The 20,661-nt window shown below is 38.9% G+C and overlaps 1 pseudogene; it reads left to right on the top strand.

The window, feature by feature from the left end:
• Window positions 1-1,412: 1,412 nt before the first annotated feature.
• LOC131848829 (nose resistant to fluoxetine protein 6-like) lies at window positions 1,413-19,374 on the top strand (annotated as a pseudogene).
• Window positions 19,375-20,661: the final 1,287 nt, after the last annotated feature.

Raw genomic sequence — 20,661 nt, 5'->3', positions numbered from 1 at the left:
TCAAGTCGTATCCGTCAGGCGGGAGTTGGCCTTCAGCCTCTCCACATCCTTCTTTTGGTTTGGAGTGCCATCAGCACTCGTCCCCTATCGTCCGGTGAAGTCCTAAACGATTACTTGAATGACGAGCGTGCATGGCAATAGTTGTTCATGCACGGGATTTTCATTTAATGTTAGACATAGACACCTATATAAATATACATTGTAAATAAAATGGCTTTAAAAAAATATATTCAATTAGAATAGAATAGAATAGAAAATCATTTATTCAAATAAACCCACATTGAAGCACTTTTGAATAGTCATTACATTTTTTAATCTACCGCTCGTTCGGAAAGCTGTCTCATCACAAGAAGAACGAGCAAGAAACTTGCGTGTTGCTCTTTTAAATAATTTTATTATTACTTTACATTTTTAAGTTTAAGTGTGTGAATACAAACCACCAATTAGCACTAATTCTATTAAATACTCAAATAGAAAAAATATTGAATATAACTGGTTAAACAATTAATAAGAGGAAATCAGTCATAGTGATTAGAGCAGACCAGTCCCTACAAGCAGCACCCGTTCACGAGTATGACGGATGAGCCAGCCATCACTGCGCTCGACCATATTTTAGGGAGCCCAATGACCCGGCCCACCACGCCGCCACAAGTCTGGACATTTTAGTGAGCATGACTACTCAAAACACTAGACCATGTCAAAATTGAGTTTCTTGCCAGTTGTTCTCAATTGAATCTATATACTGAACTGGACGGTAGGGAAAAAATTATAATATAAAAAAAAATACGTTCATTAGCAGCTAAAATGTCCAACATGAATAAATGATTTTTGAATTTGAATTTGAATTTGAATTTGAATCTGTAAAGACCAGCTGTGGTCAACAGCATTAGAGTAGTCCGAAAAAAAACAACGGTGAGTCAATAAATCGGAACTTATCTTACTCGCCGGGGTCGGGAACCTGCTATCTTGAACTGTTGCACCGTCTGTGCAACAAGTCATCGTAACAATGACTCACAATTAAACGATAATTGTGTTGCAACCTTACATTTATTACCTATGATATGATGGCCGCGGTGGTCTAGCGGTTTAGCACGCCGCCTTACTTCCGGTGGTCGCGGGTTCGATTCCGCGCACGGTAAAAATATTCAATTGACTTTCTTGCCAATTCTTCTCAATTAGATCTATATACTGAACTGGACTGGTATGGAAAAATAAACCAATTTTTTTATATTATAATATAAACAAAATTAAGTTCATAAGCGGCTAAAATGTCCTACATAAATAAATGATTTATGAATTTGAATTTGACTTTGGTACAAACATTTGCATTCATGAGTATGATTGTTTGTATCGGTCTGTGAGTTTTATATGTATATTATGTATGTATTTACAAAATATCTAAGTATTTACATCAGTTGTCTAGTACCCATAACACAAGCTTTGCTTACCGTGGGACTAGATACTGTGTTAATTGTCCAGGGTTATTTATTATCATAATTATTGTTATTTTTTTTTATACTACTATGGTAGTAAATAAGCATACGGCCCATCTGATGGTAAATGGTTACGTCCTATGGACGCCTGAAACACCAGGGGTGTACATGCGCGTTACCGACCCTTAAGAAACCTTAATATACCCTTCTTGAAAAACCCCATGCTGTAGTCCCGTGGGAAAACCTGGGCAGGTAGTTCATTCTACAATCACGACGTGTATTTAAAATTGAATTAATAAACTGTGGGTTACAGATGAGCAGTACTATCAGATGCCGAACCTGTTCCACCTGGACCACTACGAGCAGTGCCTGGCGGCGCGCGGAGTCTACTGCCTCGGTAGCTTCGAGCTCTCTGCAGACTCTCATCATCAGCTGTTCCAGACCATGCAGGTTAGTACACCATATGGAATTTTTCTACATAATAATATCTTAGGACTATTCACACAGCGCCATCTAGTCCCAAGCTAAGGAGACCTTGTTTTATGGGTACTAGATAACTGATATTATGCACCTTATGCTGTAATAAATATGAGATATATTTCATTTGACACAAATACTTTTCGATTTTTTTTAATCTATACATCTATACATGTAAATAAAATTGGAGTGTCTGTTTGTAATATTGATATAACAATTTTTTACTACATGCATATGAATATAAATACGGTACATACACAAAAAAACCACTTATTACAATTTTTGTCTGTCTGTCTGTCGGTCTGTTTGTTCCGGCTAATCTCTGAAATGGCTGGACCGATTTTGACGGGACTTTTTTTGGCAGGTAGCTATATTATATTATAATTATTAATATATTATATTCTTTTATGTTAGAAAAATAAAGTTAAATTATACGCAGACGTCCTAGCGGGTACAGTTAGTTTGAAATATCACATAATTTGAAATATAAACATAGTATAAGACAGAGTCGCTGTCGCTGACTGTCCGTCCCTATTTATGCTTAAATGTTTAAAATTATGCAACAGATTTAGAAGCGGTTTTATTATTAGACAGAGTGATTCAAGAGGAAGGATTATATATATAATACATGTACACCCGCGCGAAGCAAGGGCGAGTAGCTAGTTATTAATATATATACAACTAAGAATGCTGTTGTTTGAATTCACTTCTGACAACCAATTAACAGTCACAGGCCTAGATTTCTTATCACTTTTTGGGTGGCGTGGTTGCGTATGTAGCAAATTCCCATCCTTTCGCCACAGCTAGCAACCACGTGTCGGCGTTTAGTAACCCGGTGTATCATCAATTATGTATTGGTAGCAGTATGCGCATATCGCGGCCCGGATAACCGGTCAATCGAAAACATAACAGGCGTTTTTGTCTCCACTTTCCAAATATACATATCAAAATTTTTATTACTATATTTTCGGGTAGGGATTGTTGGTAATACCACAGATAATATAATCATTAATACCAACTGGTGGCCGCTTACCTTCCTCTTGAATCACTGCATACACACCATTCTTAGTTGTATATAATAATATATTAATAACTAGCTACTCGCCCCGGCTTCGCACGGGTGTACATGTATTATATATATAAACTTTCCTCTTGAATCACTCTATCTATTAAAAAAACCGCTTCAAAATCTGTTGCGTAGTTTTAAAGATTTAAGCATACATAAGGACGGACAGACAGCGACAGTGACTTTGTTTTATACTATGTAATTCAAGTAATAAATTCAAACTTGCTGTACCCGATACTACGACTGTGTTTAACTTTATTTGTCTAAAATAAAAGTAGCCTAAGTTACTCTTCATTACATCAGCTACCTGCCAATAAAAGTCTCGTCAAAATCGGATTCAGCCATTTCAGAGATTAGCCGGAACAAACAGACAGACAGACAAAAAGGGTAAAAAAATGTTACTTTGGTGTATGTACCACTATTCACAAGTCTCGTGCTTATTCTTCTTGTGATGAATCTGCATTCCGAATGAGTGGTAGAATAAAAAAACTTGACTATTCAAAAGTGCTTATATTAAATTTTTTGGATAAATCTTTATTAATTTCTATTTAACTTGCAACTTGCCGTATTCATCTTCTTTCGTTTCAACGGCATCTAAATATGTTTTCCCCAAAATGACTTATGCGCATACTGTCGCATTTTAGATCTTCCTTTGTGGAGGACCTTTATTTTTCTGTTCGTGCATTAAGTTTAAATAAATATATAAATAAATAAAGTATCTGTGTTTGTGTATGTGTGCGGAGTGTCCACTGCAACCACGAGCTGCGCTGACCTACATCTACTTGCCTCCTGGCTGCACACGCCACTTTCTCCGTACATTTCGCAAATCTGCACTCTACATCGTAATGACGCAATATATACTAAATATAAGCACTTTCACGTAATTAAAATTATGCAGTTTTTGTTCGCATCTGTGTAATTATGAGACGACGTGGTTTACGGATCATACAACTGTTTGCCGCGGATTTGTTTAATGGAATGGTGCACCTGCCTGCTCTAATGCTCAATTTACACTCAGTCCGAGTGGGCAGGGAAATGAGCAGCGCGAGAGTATAAACATGAGTGGAAATACTTCCCATACCATTGGAGCTACCACTCGCGCTGCCCGGCGCTCCCTCGATTGCCGGTTTTTCGTGCGCAAGTCAAAGGACTGGCAGCGCGAGTGGCAGCGTGTTTTTACATTCAGCCCTCTCGCTCAGTTGTCGCCCGGCAATATTTCCGGCAGCGCGAGTGGCAGGGGAAGCGGCTGAATGTAAACGTAGGCTGACGAGACACTAGTGGAGGATAACATGAACATGAAGTCAGTTCAGACAGCCCATCGTGACAAATTCACCAGGAATGTATCACGATGGTTTCCAGAGGGAACCGCGTATATTACATAGGGTTCCCAAGCCCAAAAACCAAGCCCAAGTTAAATAAACCAGTGCTATCCAGTTTAAAAACAGAACGCAGTAATAATCGGCTATCGGCGCTCCCGTTGCAGATTGCCGTCGTCAGTGCCGTGACCATAGAGACAGTTTTATTTACATATTTTATTATTATCTCTTATGTATGTTAGTCTATAAGGTATTTATAATATGGGCCATGTAGCCTGAATTAAATAAAATAAATAAATAGTGTTGCAATAGTTATATTAGTATGTAAAATTCAAGTAATTAATATAATCAGGTTTTTTAATAAAAAGTATTTGATAAATTGAAATTCAAAAATCATTTATTCATGTAGGACATTTTAGCCGCTTATGAACGTCAAGTTTTTACATTATAATATATAAAATTATACTGTTGACAAACAGTAATTAAGAGGCGCGCAAATTAAAAAAAAACCCAGTACAGTACCAAATATCTATTCAGGACTTTCCAGGACTCTTCAGAAACTAGGACATGTCCTCAGAGAACAGGTCTCCTTCCCCCAGTGTTAATATATCAGAACTTGAGAGTTTACGACGTTTCCTAAGAAGCCTATTGCTCAAACATTGTGGATTAAAATTACGTTACACTAGTGTTGCAAAATTAAGATTATTTATGGCTGTTGTTAACTGGGTACGATACGGTACTGCAATGCAAACGAATAATATTGGAAAGATTCGAAATAATATCTCGATGCAGATGTACTTGTTTTTATTTCGGTCTCCAATTACATTACTCACTTATATTAATTTTTTTATACCGGTAATAGAATATATCTTTTATCATTGATCGGCTTTCAAAATGAGAATGGCTGTTCTGTCCACCTTTTTTTCTGTATGTTGGTGGCATTATAGTGACGCCACCAACATCATAATAACATCGTTAGTTTATGGTTCCAAATCTATACATATGAATAAAATTAGAGTATCTGTTTGTAATATTGAAATACTGCTCTCATCTTTTGGGCGGGAGCACCTGGATACCAGCTCGGTCTTTTTGACTCGGTCCAGAAACATGCAATGAGAATTTTCGATGATCCCAATCTCTCTATAAATCTATACATCTACACATATAAATAAAATTGGAGTGTCTGTTTGTAACATGTAATATCGAAATAACCGTTTTTTACTACATTCATATGAATATAAATACGGTACATACACCAAAACAACATTTTTTATATATTTTTTGTCTCTCTGTCTGTCTATATCGGTTAATCTCTGAAATGGCTGGACCGATATTGACGAGACTTTGACCGGTAACAGATGTAATAAGGAGTAACTTGGGCTACTTTTTTTTTAGGAAAATAACGTTAAATTCCATGTAGAGCTAGTTGGAATAAAAGTAATAAATTAAATTCTCTATACATTGAAGCTAACAATAAACAGTGAAGCTTCTAACTTCTTTCTTTTTGCGTGAAAGAGTAACAAATTTTCGTTTATAATATTAGTAAGATATATTTTGGTAGATACACGCTTATATTTCACATAAACACACGATTTGGGTTAAACACAGACTGACACAAAACATTCCGCGACTTCAGTTGAGCAAGCAGTTTACTTTCGCGATGATTTCATATTAATTAATACACGTGAATATACTTGTGAACGGGTGCTGCTCGTGGGGACTGCTCGGTTCAGGTTGCGAACACTGATTAGATTTCTGTTTTTTGCAATAGCATATGCTGGTGGTCACTCTATTCTCACAAATTTGAATTTTAATGACTCTCCATTATTGTAAACATGTACATTTATTTGAAAAGAATACGAGCTGAGTTGCTTGTCAGTTCTTCTCATCTCGAAATCATTCCGAACTGACGGTAGATTTGGCATATCATAAGAGTCTGTAATAGACCTACATGAATAAAGATATTTTGTTTTTGATTTGTTAATTAAACCTTTAAGTATATATATCAATGTCATGTTAAATTAATCTTAATATACATATATATATATATATATAAATATATTTTTATGGATGATAATGGAATGGTGCACCCGCCTGCGCTAACGGTTTACGCTGGCGGGGCACCAGTGAGTGATGATAAGATAAACATGAGGTCAGGTCAGTTAGGCCATCGTGACAAATTCACCAAGAATTTATCACGATGGATTCCAGGGTGAACCGCGTGGAGGTCAACCTGGCACGGTAAATTGCTAGCAATAAGATCAGTCCGCATTACAAACCACCCCTTTCCCCCTGCGTTATGTGAGTTGTCCAGAGCTCTTATTACACTTACATTATTACATTAATTAAATATTATTATATTGTAAACATGTACAACATTTATTTGAAATGAATACGAGCTGAGTATCTTATTAGTTCTTCATATCTCGAAATCATTCCGAATTGACGGTAGATTTGACATATCATAAGAGTCTGTAATAGACCTACATGAATAAAGATATTTTGAATTGAATTACGAGTATGTATTTTACAAAAAAGAATCTATGCATTTATTTCAGTTATCTAATACACATAACACAAGCTTTGCTTAGCTTGGAACTAGATGGCGCTGTGAGTTGTTTGGGGATATTAATAATAACAATATAGTATAATAATAGTACCCACAGTTCTGTCATCCACAGGAATTATACCAAGAAGTCTTATCAAACACCTAGACACGTTGCATATCCCCTCCTCTACAATAGACCTATTACAAAAAGCCGTCATACTAAACACATGCCGAATAGTCAGAAAATTTCTATCTTCCTCACATAACTCATCCATGCTTGGCTAAGGCCCGCGTGTTTGAATATATTACCCCCATAAAAAGGGAGATATAATAAATATAGTAATAATATTGACGACCTCGGTGGTCTAGCGGTCTAGCACACCGCTTTACGTCAGATGGTCGCGGGTTCGATTCCTCGCACGACACAAACATTTGTATTCATGAGTATGATTGTTTGTATCGGTCAGGGTGTTTACTACGTATATTATGTATGTATTTAGGAAAAAAAAATTGTCTAGTAGCCATAACAAAAGCTTTAGCTAGCTTAATTTGGGTCTAGATGGCGCTGTGTGAATTGTCCTGAGATTATTATTATTATAATTACATGTATTAAGTACTATATAATGAGCCCAATATGTTCTGCAGCGCTACTCAGCTAACTGGGTGGACAATTTCAACCACACCCGACTGCACCGAGGGCTGTGCGTGAGTCGCCGCTGTCCCCACCACCAAGACACCACTCACAACCACCTACCGCTCGCTGCTCACCACTCCCACAACGAGAGCTTCGAACAGCTAGCATTTGACGCATGGTAAGTTAAAAAAATTGCCAACCTGAATATAAAAAAAAAACAAGATTTGAATTTGGTCAGTTTAAAATAAGGATGCAGTAAGAAATGCAACGATTTCGATTTCCAACCCCTTTTTTTTTATTTTTTTTTATGAGGGGAGAGGTTTCAGTACCGAAACGTCCGCCTTTATGAAGGGGAGCGGACGAAATCCCCCCAAAACCCCACGGTGTTCCTCTAAAAACAACTTTCACCTTCGTGCGGGTTGGCATTTGCATTCTACCGCACTCCAGCCGCGGGTCTGCAGTGAAGGAGCCCCCGAAGTTGGGCACGGGGACCACTCCACGCCCACACTCCACGGATCACTCGCCTCCTGGAAACTTGGGATGCCCCTACATCCTCCGCTCCGAGTGTCCAAGTTCGATTTCCAACCCTAAGTTTCTAGGGGGAAGGGGATTGTTAGTAATGTGGATTGATAACCCCATTGCTAGCAATGTACCATGTCAGGTCGACCTCCACGCGGTTACCCCTGAAAACCATCGTGTTAAATTCCTGGTGAATTTGTCACGCTGGGCTAACTGACCTGACCTCATGCTCATTTTATCATCCTCCACTGGTGCCCCGCCAGCGTAAACCGTTAGCGCGGGCGGGTGCACCATTCCATTATCATACATAAAAAAAAAACCTAAGTTTCTATTTGCAACCTTAAGTTAAACAGATGCACGCATCAGATTCAGCACACTGCTATACTTCCGATGGTCGCGGTTCAATTCCTCGCAGAATACAAACAACTGTATTCATAAGTGTGTGTTTGTATCGGTCTGGTGTTTTCTATGCATATGCATGTATTTATAAATAAATATCTATATATTTCTATCAGCTGTCTAGTACCCATAACAAGTTCTGTTTAGTTTGGGGCTAGATGGCTCTGTTTAAGATTATATTGAGTTATTATTATTAATATCTCTATCTCGCTCTCTGGTAGAGTCAAATTTCCTTATTTTTTCCGCCACTTTATCGTATACAGGATATCATCACTACAGAGTTTAAAACAAAGTCGCTTCTCTGTCTGTCCGTCCCTATGTACGCTTAAATCTTTAAAACTACGCAACGGATTTTAAAGAGGTTTTTTAAATAGATAGAGTGATTCAAGAGGAAGGTTTATATGTATAATACATGTATAACCTGCCGAAGCCGGGGCGAGTAGCTATTTAAAACATTATTAAAATTAAAAAATAGTCTAAGTAAAACAACACATAACTGATATAATAATAATAGCAAATGAACAATGCTTATTTGATGGGGAGGGGATATTTAGTAATGGGGTACAGTGTCTCCATTGTTAGCAATGTACCACGTTAGGTCGACCACGCGGTTCCCCTTGGAAACCATGTAGTTAATTCCTAGTTATTTGGACCTGACCTCATGCTCATCTTATCATCCTCCACTGCCGCCCTGGGTAAACCATTAGTGCAGGCGGGTGCACCACTCCATTATCATCCATTAAAAAAAGTTACTTAATCGTAATTACGTCTATTATTGATTGCAACTCATGTACTCCAGTTTGTATTGCATTTTGTTGGTTCCAGTCTGTATAAAGTTAAGTGCGATTGTGACATACAACGTTCATATGACGTACATACAATGTAACTATGTTGAGATGTACGTAATGTATCGAAATATAAAACTCAATGTAATTTATGATCGTATAAATTTTATGAGTAATTTATCATGGAAATCTGTAAGATTTATGTTAGGTCATAGGTCATAGGATTACATGATTATATGGTCATTACTACATAGATGATCCAGCAAACGTTGTTTTGCCATATAAATTAATAACGCTATAAAAAAAATAGGGGTTGGTGATAGAAGAAAGAAACTCTAGGGTTATATGTGTTTTATTAAAAAAAAAACCATCTAAAATAAAAATACAATGTTTCTGGACAACCTTTGTTACTTAGTGTGAAAAATAGATAGTAGCCGATTCTCAGACCTACTGAATGTGCATATTAAATTTCATGAAAATCAGTCAAACCGTTTCGGAGAAGTATTGTAACTAACATTGTGACACGAGAATTTCTTATATATAAAATTCTCGTGTCACAGTTTTCGTTCCCATACACCTCCGAAACGGCTTGACCGATTCTCATGAAATTTTGTGAGCGTATTGAGTAGGTCTGAGAATCGGCCAACATCTATTTTTCATCCCCCTAAATGTTAGGGATAGTCCAACCCTAAATTTTTTTTTTATTTTAAGGCAAAAATACCCAAGTTAAGCGGGACAGCTAGTTATATATAAGCATTAAATCTTTTGCATTTATAACATAGTTAAACGAGTTTAACAAGATCTAAGATAATGACATTTTATTATTTATCTTAGACACTTAATTTATGATCTTAAACACGAATAGTTTTCTGGTAAATAAATTGTTATTGTCAATTGTACTTAGTTGTAAGATATTGTATTTAATTGTAAGATATTATATTGTATTTTATGTTGTTATTTAAGTGTATCTGATGAGAATGAAGTCATAACATATAGTTTCATAGATAACATATCTGGGGACAGACATGACTGTAGGATGGCCCAATGTGGGATTGGTTTGTAACGGAACGACTGTGTTAACTCAACGATGTATTCATTAATTGGAATGAATGGAATGAATGAATGAATGACGAGAGAATGAATATATAAATGAAGGGAAAGGAATGAATCATTATCTACATTTTTTTTTATTAATTCATGTTTTTTTCTATGTTATGTTCAATATTAAAAATTCAAAATATCTTTATTCATGTAGGTCTATTACAGAAATATTTCGAAATGAAAGAGAACTGAAGATGAAATGAAGATGAACATGAGGGCAGGTTCGTTAGCTCAACGTGATGGTTTCCAGGGGAACCGCGTGGAGGTCAACCTGACATGGTGCATTGCTAGTAATGGGGTCATTAGTCCACATTACTAACAAAAACCCTTTCCCCCCACTCAACCATATTTGAGGGTGCACATCCGCCACGCCGCCACAAGTTTGAACTTTCTAGCGAGCATGACTGTTTCAAGTTACTCCACTACGTCATTTATATTATTTACAGCATAAACTGTACCAACACAGTTTTCACCCATTATAATATTTGTGTATATAATTGTTGAATAAAGAATTGATCTATCTTTATCTATGAAGATTAAACATTGTATCACCAATTAGGTTTTCATCGTGCGTCAACGCGAGCATGATCTCTCGGTGCATAATATGTCAGCGCGGTTTGTACCATGCGGGAGTACTGCCGGCAGGGACCCGAGGCCCCGACCCGCCGCCTACGGACAACGAGCGGGCGTAGCTCCGCAGGTGACCGCTGTGCTTGTTGCCCTTACCGCCATCAGCACAGTGCTGGATGTCACGCTCTCCGATAACGCCAAGAAAGGTAAAGATAGTATATTTTTACGGCCCTGGATGGATAGTGTTTGTATGTATTTCAACAAGGTTGCTGGATGATGACCTCGGCGGTCTAATGGTGGCACACTGCCTTACTTCCGGTGGTCACGGGTTCGATTCCTCGCACGGCACAAACATTTGTATTCCTGAGTATGATTGTTTGTATCGGTCTGGGTGTTTTCTATGTATAGTATGTATTTATTTACGAAAAAAATATATCTATGTATATGTATCAGTTATCTAGTACCTATAACACAGGCTTTAGCTACCTTAACTTGGGTCTAGATGGCGCTGTGTGAATTGTCCTGAGATTGTGTTGATTTGACTTGGCTAGTTTTCATATACAAAATATACTGTAGCCTTCCCAAGTTCTAAACATGTTACTCGTCGGTTCCTATTTTATTATTAGTAGTAACTAGCAATCGAAAGTAATAATTGGTATATGAGAACTAGCCAAGTCAGACCTTAGGCTACAGTATATTATCCTAAGTTATAAGAAGAAATGATATTTTATATTGTTATAAATACATTTCAGGACAGACCATTGAACTTGGCACCCATTTAGATCTCACCTCTTTTGTCGTAGAAGTCAACAATCAAGGCATATATCATAATATTGAACTCGGCTATCATTTCATATTTATGTTTTTGATGGGATCTTTTTGTACACTAAATATATTTATTGGTGATGCCGTGGAATGTTCGAGAAGTGTGTAGAAATTTATAAAAAGAACAAAACAATATCGATGTTCTGATTCGTGTGTTCTATTTTCAAATAGAATAATTTTATTTTTAAAAAATATTTACGATTATCATAGAGTATAATCATAGAGTATTATTACAGACATAGGTACCTATAAATTATATATAATATGTACACATATCAGTAAATAAGGATATATACAGAAGCAATGTTTGCTAAGATGACAATGTTCAATAAATTGTAGTTTTGTATACATAAAATTTTCATAAATAAAATAATGTGATCGGTGAATTCAATAATATCGTACGGTCGTGTTTATTTTAGTGTGGCCGAGCTAATTCGTAACTATTTTGTATTGGTTGTTATGTCAGCGGCCGTAATCAATGAGTTACGTAAGGATCAATAACCTCATTACGACATACAAATCTGCCGTTATATCGATGTCAAGGTTTATATTACACCGCATATATATATTTATATATATCATTACATAGTTAAAACAAAGTCGCTGTCGCTGTCTGCCCGTCCCTATGTATGCTTAAATCTTTAAGACTACGCAACGGATTTTGAAGCGTTATTTTTAATAGATAGAGTGATTCAAGAGGTAGTTGTGTATAATATATACTGTGCGAAGCAGGTGGGTAGCTTGTATATAAATATATATATACATATACACATATATGTATATACATATACTAGCTGTGCCCGCGGCTTCGTCCGCGTAGAATAGTGACCTTGATCAAATAAAGAAAAAATATTTTATAATCTAACCCAAAAAAGCAAAATCGTTTGCTGGTTCTAGCTTGAAAAATGACGAATTTTCATACAAACTTTCATCCCCTATTTTATTTTACTTATTTCTTAGAACGTTGATAAATATAAATAAAAAAAAAATAACGTTAACAAAATAATATAAATTAAAAAAAACATTAGGATTTTTTATCTAATTCATAAGTTACGCTATGGTTTTATGTATATATTATAGTTTTTCCGGCCTTAGGAGGCTTACAACATTCCAGATACTCGGGGATTGTGATCCCCTGAGTTGATGTCGGGGCAAAGGGGCTCGCTCCGAGGCCCCAACCTCCACGGGGGCGCGGATGACCAGCATCAGTCCATAATTCAATATAACAACAATATGTCACAATAATCCACTAATGTCAAACAGTATTAAGTGTTGTAAGGTTGGCACACATCCAATGTGGTTGTAACCCACTTGTGCATAAACGTAATATCTCCTTTGGAGAAAGTATACATTCCTGTTCTTTGAGGAGATAAACCATCGCTCCTAAGAATATCCCTTTAATTCTTGTCCCCTGATGCTTTGCGTTTCTTACCAATCAACTGTTTCTGTAGTGATGTGACTAAATAACCTTGAAACAGCGTAGTTTGATATGGTTTGTCTTTTAAAATTATCATTTTTATATTTGTTAAGAGTTAAAAAAAAATTGCCCAAAATTAATACGTTTATTGTGATTTGGAATAATTATTAAATTTTTTATTTTATCACCAGGCTGTTATTTAAAATTTTGCCGTAAATTGTACGTCCGTTCAAAGTTACATCGCACATTACATTACATTAGTTACATTTCGGGCAGGTCGGGATCAAATCCCGACCTGCCCGAAATGCAATCTCTGATAGAGATGTGCTAACTCGTAATAAACATGACTCGAGTTAACTTGAGTTGAAACACAGATAACTCGAGTTAACTCGAATTGACCTGGAAGTTACCCGAATATTTTTTTTGTTTATATTATTTCTAATAATTCTAATGTTTTTAGCGCAGCTACTCCTGAAAGCTTCACTGAACTATAGGGGGCGAGTAGAAATGGCACTTTAAAGCCTCGGAAGGACTTATAGAACGCACAATCATTTTACTGATAACATAATCGGACGAATATGCTAAAAAAAATGATAACAACCTCAAATCAATACTGAAATATTTGTGACGAGTGAAAATTGTATGATATGAAATGATCGGAAAATTTCATGTCATTGTCAGTTCGACGACAGAATCATGCTCTCGCTCTTTCACTTGATTCATTGATTTACCAGTTGAATTCTTCCAACTCGAGTTGGCAGAATTTGACTCGAGTTAACTAGAGTTGACACATCTCTAGTTCGAACTAGCGATGCCCTCAGACTAAAGTCGTATCCGTTAGACGACTCTGTAATCTCTGAGCGGCCGGTCGCAGTGTTACAGATTTTAGCACCTGACAATACCCATAAACCCCAAAAAAAAAGTGTTAACCTGTTTTTTCTGGGTCCCCACCCCTGGTGGTGCCTCCGAGGCCGGATTTACAGACAATTAGCAGCAACTCGGACGATTCGCGTTGCGAAACGTGTGTTTACACAAATGATCATCAATTTGAGACGGATGTCGCACAACGTACACTCGCCTACATATATATATATATATATATATATGACAGTTTTTTATGTAATTGGCGTGACAAACAAGCTGAAAGTCCCGATGGTGAAGTGGTCACCGTCGCAGAACTACAGACATCTTACAATCTTTACATCTTACAATGTGACGCTCGATGCTACTCTTGGTATGCGATTACAGAGCGTTAGCGTATGATAGGCGTAACTTTATGCTTTGATTTAAAATACTTTTTCTCTCCAGTTCAAATTCAAATTCAAAATATCTTTATTCATGTAGGTCTATTACAGACTCTTATGATATGTCAAATTCACCGTCAGTTCGGAATGATTTCGAGATGAGAAGAACTGACAAGAAACTCAGCTCGTATTCTTTTCAAATGAATGTTGTACATGTTTACAATAATACAGATTTGTCAATCAAATTATGAATAATAAAGGCAGTGCTTTTGCGCTTTTTGGGAAAGAAAACCTTACTTCAAACTGACGACCTCGGTGATCGATGGTCGCGGGTTCGATTCCTCGCACGGTACAAACATTTGTATTCATGAGTATGATTGTTTGTATCGGTCTGGGTGTTTTCTATGTATAATATGTATAGTATTTTAAAGAAAAAAAATATCTATGTATTTGTATCAGTTATCTAGTACCCATAACACAAGCTTCAGCTAGCTTAACTTGGGTCTAGATGGCGCTGTGTCAATTGTCCTGAGATTATTATTATTGTTAAAAAGCCAGTGAGCTTGATGACATAAACTTGACCGCGTTACTGGTAACTCCCCTTCTCCAGTAACGGTTCTTTCGACTGAGTAATCTCTGCGACCATTGCTTCCAATTGCACACACATAATAAAAAACATCGCTCTTTGATTACGCATTACAGTAACAGTGCAATGCTATGAGTGTGGTCATGGGTATGACGGTGAATGGTGCCTAAGCAACCGTTTATTGCGATCTATATATCGTGTGGTGATTAAAGAATTTGGCCAACAACGAATTTAACCGGGATCCCGGGATCGGTCCCGAAAATCCCGGGATTTTATGTAACATATCCCGAGCTTTTCGGGATTAACAAAACATTTTTACGAATTAATAAATTTAGTGTTTTGTCTAGAAACGAAACAAACTTAATATTTATCGGCCATCTTGGATAATCAGCTGATTGATTGAATTACTTTGCGACGGCGTTGTGTGTGAACGTGAACAATAGAAACTTTTTAACTATCTACTGAGTTGCCAGAATGAGCTATAATAATAATAACCTCAGGACAATTCACACAGCGCCATCTAGACCCAATTTAAGCTACATATATAGCACAATAAAGAGTTTAAATGCATTCAAATTCAAATTCAAAAATCATTAATCATGTAGGACATATTGACCTAGCCGCTTATGAATGTCATTTTTTTTACATTACGAGTAATTATATTAGTATTAAGTATATAGATTCAATTGAGAAGAACTGGCAAGAAACTCAATTGAATATTTTTTTAAAGCCAGTTTATTTACAATGTATATTTATATAGGTGTCTATGTCTAACATTAAATGAAAATCCCGTGCATGACCAACTATTGCCATGCACGCTCGTCATTCAAGTAATCGTTTAGTGAGTGGCTTTGTTCAGTAAATATGATTTAACATATTTTTGTTTTCCATTATTATTATTATTAAAAAACTGTGCAGGGCTGCAGTGGGCGGTGTCGTGGTCCTTAGCGGGGAGCTGGCGCACGCTGCACGCGCCGCCACCCTCGGCACGCGGCGCAGACCTGGCTGCCATGGACGGGCTGCGGGTGCTCGGCATGATGTGCTTCATCATTGAGCACGTCTGCTGGCTCAACACGCTCTCCTACCTCGTCGAGACCAGGCGCTTCGAACAGGTACCGCGCACTGTCAACGATACCTCTATCCACATTTCACACTGATGGTCGACTAAATGAAACGCTCTTGAGAAAAGTTTGGGACGCCTAAGTCCTTAACCTTCGGGAAAATTATATGTCATCACGCACGTCATGGTAGATCAGCCTATATTACGGTTTATTGTACTTACACCGATCGATTCCCCGTACAATTCAAACGGGGATCGAAATTTCGAAGGTCTGAGCCAAAGTTCGAACTCCTAGCAGTGCTGTCAGACTAAAGTCGTCAGGCAAGAGTTGTAACTTCAACCGCTGCTGGTTTGGAGTGCCATCTGTACTCGCGTCCTATAGTTCTGTAACGCTATAAGGACCGGCTGCGGCCAACAGAATATAATAGATCGAAAAAAAGAAGAGATCTAGCATATGACATTTATTTCATAGTCAGTTTTTGGAACTGGAAACTGGAACGGGAAAGTGACCACTCACTCGGTCCTTTTTTTTTTAACGTTTGGATAAATCTCCAACAAGACCGTCACCCCGCCAGAGGGATGGCGAGTAGTGTGTAGGACCCGTACCCACTAAAAAACCACACGGTATACCTTGAGGTGCCGTGGACTGAAGTCCGGGGTTCGCACTTGGCATTCAACCTAGACTTCGGCGGCTTGGCCTGTCCTGTAGATGTTGTAGGACAGGCTCCCCTCTCTGGTTAGGGTGCTATGACTCGCACCGTACCGTTTCGTGGAGGCGCGTGGGCACACGCGCGCGCTCTGCGGGCCTGGTTGCGGGGTTGCGCCTCCCTCAAGGCATGCACCCCGGCTCCCCGTGGTGTGCAGACTCGGGACGGAGTTGGGTTCGTCCCGACGTCTACGCCTGGTCCTCTCGGCGGCGCGATCTTTTGGGGTGGAAGGATCGTACTCCCGGTCCCTCTCCGCCGCCTCCTTCTGCGAAGAAATTATTTCCGTGAGCACTGCCAGCCACGACCCCTCGCTCCTAACCATTGCCCGAATTAAATTCAGAGGTGGTCCCCTAAATTAAGCTTTAATCCATCGTAGTTGAAACATTGCTTACTTATGAATTGTTGTACGTCATTGTCTTAATATGAAATCTATAGAGTTGTCACTACTCTCCCAACTAATTGCACTGTAATGATCAATTCTTGAATCACTCTCTTACTTTTGTCAAAGTATTCGATTATATGAATGACCTGATGTTGATGATTGGAGCCTTTGGATATTGCAACTAATTTTAAAAGAACGCTGGTCTAGTATTTTTCATGTTCTTGTTTTCTTTTTTATGTAGTACACTATTATATGTAATACACCTATGTGTGGTTGTATTGCAGATGAGGCGCGCAGGAGACGTGGTGTTGATGACCAACAGCACTTTAGTGGTGCAGGTGTTCTTCGTCATGTCCTCGTTCCTGCTCGCGCACAAGTTGCTGCAACAGCGGCGGCAGGGCCAGCACGTGCCCAAGATATCCATATTCTTCCATACCATGTTTAATAGGATCATTAGGTTCCGTACATTTTTTATTTAATCGGCAAACAATTTGATGGCCTACTCACCTGATGGTAAGCATGGATACATGGACAGCATTACAGGCAAATGAATATACATTTTTCTTAATAGATGATAATGAAATGGACTCCTCCCACAATTTATGTACCAATGGAGAAAAATGATGATATGTTAGGTTAGTTAGTCTATCGTGCCAAATTCACCAGAAATTTAAGATGATGGTTTCCAGAGCGAACTGCGTGCAGGTCAACCTGATATGGTTCATTGCTAGCAATGGGATTGTTAGTCCTTTGTGCGCCTGTTATAGCAACGCTGCCATACTAGTGAGGTCCGCAGGAAAGTAGAAGATCCTAACAATATATATGTTGTTCAGAATGAGCCCGAGCTACTTCCTGGTGGTGTGGTTCGCGTCGAGCTGGTGGGAGCGCGCGGGCGACGGACCCATGTGGGCGCCGCTGGTGGGCTCCGAGGCCGCCGTCTGCAGGCACAAGTGGTGGACCCATCTCCTCTACCTCAACAACCTCATCTACCCCGACGACAAGTGCCTCATACAGACTTGGTGAGATTGGATTGGATGATGAAATTATTATTAGTTAGTAATGTAGGTAATCGCTAATTCCGAGTACTTCCAAAATTTAAACCATTCCTTTACGCCACTACACGTCCTATCAGGTTATAGCTCTGTCATGCATGGAAATATCTCCTTTGGAAAGTATATTGATCCTGAGGAGACAAAAACCATCGCTCCTAAGAATATCCTTCAATTCTTGTCCCTCGCGGGCCTAGGTAGCGAAGTTTGATTAAGGGCGAGCACAATAGATCTATACAGGTCACAGTGCTACAAATCTTAGCACCTGACAATAGCCCAAATCCCCCAATAAACTCAAATTTCAAATACGGAATATCTTTATCTATGGTGTAGGTCTATTACAGACTCTTGAGGATATGTCAAATCTAACAATGTCTTGAACGATTTCAAGATAAGAAAAACTCGACAAGTAAAAACTTCAGCTCGTATTGTTTTCAAATAAATGTTGTACATGTTTACAATAATACAGATTGATTCATCACAGTTCACTCTGTTATCCCAAATTCAAATTTGGGAGAACAGAGTGACCACCAGAATATGCTATTGCAAAAGCAACAAGTCTAATCAGTGTTCGTAACCTGAACAGACCAGTCCCCCAAGCAGCACCCGTTCACAAATATGACGGATGAGCCAGTCATCATTGCACTCAACCATATTAGAGGGAGCACAACGACCCGGCCCATCACGCCGCCACAAGTTTGAACTTTATACCGAGCATGACTGTTTGGGTGTGTCAGGTACCTGGCGGCGGACATGCAGCTGTACGCACTGTCGCTGGTGCTGACGCTGGCGCTGTGGCGGCTGCGGCTGGGCGCGGTGTACGCGCTGGGCGCGCTCATGCTGTCTCCGTCGGCGGCAACTTCCTACCGCGTACTCCTGGCGGCTGGTGCCCACGTTCGTCCTCCACAGGCCCGAGTAACTCTATTTATTTATTACAAATCTTTTATTTTCTCGGCTTGTTCCATACATACCAATATACCATTGACATGCATGTATACATATAAACCCTTCTCTTCAATCAGTCTATGTATTGCTGGAAACTGTATTAAAATTCGTCCAACAACTATTATAACTTGTGAGTATATATGAGTGTGTGTACACAGATCTATCCGCGTGCTGTACAAGGGCGATGCGTCATTCAACTTGCTGTACCAGTCTCCGCTGGGGAACCTGCCGGGCGCGCTGGCCGGCCTCAAGCATTCGCGCATCTGCACCATGCGCTCCTCGACCGCCGAGTGCAACTCAACGACTACAAGGTACCACTATGACGCTCATAACAACGACCTGGACAATTCACGCAGTCCATACTAGTCTCAGGCTAAGTAGAGCTTACAATATGGATACTAGGTAGAAATATTTGAATACATACGGAATATACAATTGATCCAGAGCAATAGCAACACTCATCGTCATACAAATCTTTATATCGTTCGAGGAATCGAACCTGGGTCCACAAGTTCAAGGTATTAAACCGCTAGACTATTGAGGTCGTCAGTACGGTATATATTATAGCTTCTTCAAAGTGTTTAATTCAAAACGGCTGTTCAAGTAATTCTGAGACCGTAGGAGTGGCCTTTCAAGGTTTAAATATCCGGTAACCAGAAGAAGGAGATCAGAAAGTTTCTGTGTCCTGGGAAGAGTTCGGTTTCTGCCACCATAACAACGGTCCTAATGTTAGCCTAAGTGTAGAAAACAGAGTTTCATTTACATTTATAATAGTATGAGTATTTACCTATCTATATAGTATATTATTTTTGGCACTGGAATTGCAAGGGCCTTGGTCTCTTCGTACGTCCGGCTACTCATATCTTCGATACTCTACAATTTTACTCTCCGAGTGACCATATATATCCATTGAGTGATCCCGCGACTCGCACCTCGCCAGTCGTGTGCTACATAAGTGCTGACATCGTCGCTACATAAGTTGCGGCGTAATCTAAGGATGGCGTGATATCAAAACATTTGTAAACGTGTGATCTGTTCAGTCGCTATGCCTATTAGTGACGAACAGGCTATTTTCATGTTGTGATGCGATGTCGTGTGGTGGACCGTACGCGACTCTATTACCAACTTACTATACAGCATCAGTATCAAAGATTTACTTAGCCTTGTGCAGGGGCAGATTTACCGTGGCTTTTGGGTTACGGACTAGGGCTCCGAGGATACAAAGAGGGATGCTTTGTATCTTCGGGCCTTGGGCTGCAATGCCCGGATAGTCCTCTCTGAAGCGATATTTAGAATATAAAAAATATCTAGAATTTTAAAACAAACCTATCATAAGGTTGGATCCTGAGACGACCCAACCAATGCGAGCACGCGTTCATCGAAAGGAACGGGGAATTTTTGGTCACTCGTTTTTGGTCGCTGCATTTTTTAGTTCAGTAATTTAATTACGTAGGCCCCTAAGTAGATCTAGTTTAGGTGCCACAACGCCACGATCCGCCCCTGGCCTTGTACGAAGAGGCGGCGGCACGACTGTGCGACGCGAGTCACGCTAGACCGTGTACGAACCTCAATGGTTTTAATAGCGGTAGTCGTAGAGA

The sequence above is a fragment of the Achroia grisella genome, unplaced genomic scaffold (genome assembly GCF_030625045.1).
Source record: "Achroia grisella isolate CSIRO2021 unplaced genomic scaffold, CSIRO_AGI_Agris_v1 utg598, whole genome shotgun sequence".
NCBI lineage: Eukaryota > Metazoa > Arthropoda > Insecta > Lepidoptera > Pyralidae > Achroia > Achroia grisella.
Note: the sequence above shows the minus strand (reverse complement) of the source record. Positions and strands in the feature narration are given on the sequence as shown.